The sequence below is a fragment of the Crocuta crocuta genome, unplaced genomic scaffold (assembly GCF_008692635.1).
Source record: "Crocuta crocuta isolate KB4526 unplaced genomic scaffold, BGI_CrCroc_1.0 scaffold138, whole genome shotgun sequence".
Lineage (NCBI taxonomy): Eukaryota > Metazoa > Chordata > Mammalia > Carnivora > Hyaenidae > Crocuta > Crocuta crocuta.
Window position 1 is genome coordinate 8142694 of NW_027532585.1, and position 4999 is coordinate 8147692.

The window sequence follows — 4999 nt, forward strand, 5'->3', positions numbered from 1 at the left end:
CCGGTCCAAGAAGGGTGATGTCTTAGTTTCAATTCTTGGTTTTCTTTAAGTCACTCATTTGTTTGTTCACCCAAAAAAACGTTTTTGCAAATCCATTTCAATGACCTCATCAGCAAAGAGGAGGGTTGGCAATAATTGTTACAATGGTTAGTTCTCTTGTAGCATTTACCCTCTTTCTATCTGCAGCTGTTCTCTGCAGGAAGACAGCTTAGTTGAATGAACAAAGAATGTTACAATGATATAACGGTGTTTAGATATTGATACTTACTATCTATGTGACTTTGAATAAGTCTGAATAGCGCTTCTATACTTTCCCATCTGTGAAATGGGCCTAATAGCACCCACCTTGCAGGGCTGCTGCAAAGCATAAAAGAGATGGCAATGGCACACATCTCCTACAGTGTCAGACATGTGACAGGACACTGACACCTTGGGTTCCTTGTCACCATGTCATCTCTGCGGTACGCATGGTTTCGTAGCTAAATGTTCGGGAGTATCGAGACGACGGGCATTTCAGATCCTTGCGCAAAGCTGAGAACAACCCAGCAGGCCATCGGCAGGCTGAGCTCATCTACGACACTTCTGTGTCACACGAAAGTCTAGCCCTCCTAGACGGTGGCTCCCAAGACAGAGTCGCATTGAGCTGGTCATTCAACAATAAACATTTCAATCAAAGAAGACACCATGAAGAGAAACTAAGATCCCTGAGGACAAGGAGGGCGGCATTCCTTGGCACCCAGTGATGAACCAGCATTGTACTGAGTTGATTCACATTCTGTCTACATGGAACAAAATGTCTCAAGGGACCAGGCTGCACCTGCACTAAGTGCAGACCACTGTGCAACAGGGCCCTGTTCTGAAGAGACCCGCTTCAGATCCTGATCACTTAAAATATGTATTGTTTAGTCTCAAAGGCAGAAATATGAGCATCTGCAAACGAAAAACCGCAGTCTTCTGGCTCAAAGTGCGGCCCACCCAGCAGCGTGAAGCGCGGGTCTCAGGCGCCGCCCCACACCTGCTGGAGCACAATCTGCATTATAGATGCTGCCCACGTGATTCCTGAGTAGGACCCGGTCTGGCACTGCTCTTCTAGAGTGGCTGCCATCATCGGAGGAGTNGACCTAAGCGAAAGTCGGACGCTTAACCGACTAAGCCACCCAGGCGCCCCAGGAGGAGTTTTAAAAAATACTGATGCCTGGGTTCCAAGGCTGGAATGCAGCTTGGGCAAAGTGAATAGAAATAATAAGAATTTGAATTTGAATTCCCTGGGGAGAGCCCTGCACCGACCCGCACGCAGGCGGCAGCTAACACCGCGAAAGGGCTCATTTTGCCTCATGGAGAATTATTTCCCTGAGCTCTTCATGGTGCCTCGTATCTGGCCATTGCGGGGAAGGCCTGAATGTCATCTGGGAGCCAGGCGCACACCAGACCAGACCTCCACGTACCCAGAGCAGAAAGAGTTAATCCCAAACCCAGCCTTCCCTCTCCTGCCTCCATGGGCCCAGCCATGGCTGAGCCTCAATCACCTTCACCGCAGCTCATACATCTGGTTCCGTTCCTTGGAAATGTCTTCCCTTCTCTTTGCTTCCCTCCCCTCGGGGACAGCTTTCCCCAGTCCTGCCCAGAAGAGTGACCTGAGGCCAGGGATCTAGCCTGGGAATGTCCCCACTGCCTGCCCCGCAGTCCAGACCTCCAGGTGGGGTTTTGAAGTGATGACATCAGCCATGGCCCGGGTAGCAGGTTTCATCAGAAATGCTCCAATCCTCCCAGGAACCTCCCTGGGAACAAGCACAAAGTTCTGGCTAATTTTAAACATAATTAAAAGATTTTCTTCCTTTCTTTCTTTCAAGGCATGATCAATTTCCATAGCTCCCCCTTCTTAGAATACTGTTCCTCTGAGGTCTTCTTTTTTTATTTTCCAGATTTTTCCCCCCAAATGAGAACACTTACAACAGATGCAAATCCTTTGCTTATTTGGCCTGTGTATCAGCAGTCTCTTTACAATGCAGAAAGGTTTTTAATGGGATATGGAAAAGGTCTTCTCTCCCAAAACACTAATAATAAAAAAAAATCTCTTTTTTTTATTTTCTTCAAATTGCTTTTTATAACCCATTCAGCATTTTCAGGGACATAATTAAAACATCAAACAGTTTTCCTGCCGGTTATGCTAAAATTTGAATACTTGAGGCAGCCACTATTATTAGATATTAAAATGGACTTGAGTATTTATTTAAAAGATCCTCTTAAGTAACTATTCATTTGGGTTTGCTCTGTTTAATAAAAAGACAAGCCCCATAATGTGAAAATACCTGTTTCTAATAAAGACCATAATTGGTAGCAGGAGGATTTTTTTTAATATAAAATATGTATTTTGTTCACTATTTTTCCAGCTTAATGCAACTAATTTTCCCATTCAACTTTATCCCTAAGGAAAACTATAGAAAGAAAGGCCATTACCAATACATGAAGCTCAGTAGTTTGCTTTCGTAGGATGTAATTGCTATCAAGAAGGCTAGTAGCTGGGTAATTTTGGATTAAATGAGTACATAGCCTGAAAAAGGATAAATTAACCTCTGTAGAACTGAAATTAGATTCCAGTGAGTGACTGTTCTAGCTCAACGTACATAAAGTCCAAGGTTGGGGACTATGTTGCCCAGGAGGAAAAGCCAGTGACATGCTGAATGTCCATTCGCGGGTGCAAGGAGGGAAGGGAAGCCAACCTGAAAAGGAACGGATGAGGCAGAAATGGAATCTGAGAGCTTTTGTTTCTCTTCACTTTACAGGGGTGTGTAGATGCTTTCTAGATAAATAATAAGAGGTTTCCCTCTTCATGAAACCCCAGCAGGCTTCTCAGAGACGAAAGCAGATCAGGTCAGTTCACTGGACACACAGTTACTGATAGCAGGTGACATAATAGAGCCGAGCCAGACACACAGAGAATGTTGGAACGAATGTGTGAATTCCACATGAGAAATAATTCTCATCTCTCTGAGAATTTTGAACAGCTGTGAGATGGGCGAGCAAATCTAGGATACAAAATTGTGTGTGCTGGGGGACCTAGGTGGCTCAGTCGGTTAAGCGTCAACTCTTGATTTCAGCTCGGGTCCTAAAGCCACGGTTCATGGGCTCAAGCCCTGCATCAGGCTCTGCAAAGCCTCCTTGGGATTCTCTCTCTCTGTTCCCCCTCTGCTTGTGTTCTCTTTCTCTCTTTCAAAATAAATAAACTTAAAAAAAAAAGATTACAAAATCGTGTGTGCTAACTGCCTTTTGAATGGCACAGATATTACGAGCTTAGAGTGGGGCCGTTGCTTTGGCTCAGAACAAGACAGAAGGCCTCTCATGGAGGTGGCATTGGCTGGACCTTGAAAAACAAGCTGGCTGGAGAAATCATGTCTTGTTAAGTTTGCCCTCCTAGAAATACCTGCAACACTACAGCACCTCGAAACTTCTAGAATTAGTTGCATATCTGTGACTCTGCCTACATGGACTCATACCTGTGGGTTCAGTCCTCACCTTCTTTGTGAGATGGAGGAAAAATGACCACAGGAACCGCCCATACTAACTAGACATCAGCCCCCTGCAAGGCACTGTTAGTCGCTGCTGAGAAACAAAGAGAAGAGAGGTGGCGAAATCAGCATCGTCCTCTGGCAATCTACTTAAAGATCGGGATGTAGACCACGGCTGCCAGACAAACCAAACAATTGTAGGAAGTATACAGCAGGTACGAGATGAGAGCCGCGCCTGTCGATGCGGTGGGAGGGAAGGACAGTAGTGACCCCTCAGGCCCTGGCAGCTGGGAAGTCTAGCTTAAGAACATAAGACTTGAACTTAACACGCCGAGTAAAGAATTCTAACCATAAAACACAGGAGGCAGGGAGGAACGGAAAACGCATTCCTTGACTGAGACATTATTGGCACTTTTGAACCAGAGAACAGATAGTTTCAATAAGGAGGGAGAGATTCCCCAGGAGAACCTTCCTTCCCCCTCTCTCTCTGCTTCCTCTGTCCTTTCTAAGCACATCCCAGTCCCCAGCGCTTATCTAATTTGATGAAGCTGCCCAGTGTTATTTTGGGAGAAACAAGGGCTAGGAAACACACCACTGCCAAATTCTTCTTGATGAAAGGCTTTTGCGTTCTCGGCTCCATAACCCCCACCCACTCAGAGGGCTGGCCCAAATCTCCAGGCCCCAAGGTTAAGGACCCTGCTAGGCAGGTGGGGAACGCACCTGGGAACGCCACAGCCCTTCCCATGGCCTCCCAAAAGGAGTCGTTGATGGATGGTAAACACACAAGAAGGGAGAGAACTCTGTGGAGCCGGTGCCGAGCACATATCTAAAGCCAAAGAATTTTGTTTCACTACCCTCTGTTGAAGTAAAAACAGCTCCAAGAGTATTCCCTGGAGTGTGAAACGGTTCAAAGACACTGTGAGGCGTGTAGCGTAGCTGAAAGTGTCTATATATAATAATGCCTTTATGATGTTGTTTTGTTTCTGGCTTGCCTTTACCTGAATTATCTGAAAACATTGTTTGAGGCTATGAAAAAATATGAATAATATTAGGCCTTGAGATCAAAAATCATTTTTTATTTCCATGGTTGTTAGCCGCCAATATCCCACGCACGGCTCTCAATTTCCAAAGCAGCAGTGAAATGCTGGGGAGATCAGGTGAGGGTTTTTCTTTTTTTCTTTTTCTTCATCTTATTTTTATTTTTGTTATCATACACTGGTCTTGAGTTTTGAAGCTGTCGAGAGCTGTTGGATATGGCAGAACTAATCATGGGAAAAACTACAATTTAAGCATGAGATAAAGGGAACTCCTCACACCCGCATAACAAGATGTCCACCCAATGGAACGAGTGACAGACACCTTCCAGGATGGCCCCACGGACTCCAGGGACCCAGTGTGGCTTGAGAGATGATGCCGCCAAAATCGAGGACCAGCTCTGTCTGTAGATCCAGGGAGGGCCTCCCATGGGAGGAGAGAATTCTTTGGCCCACCCT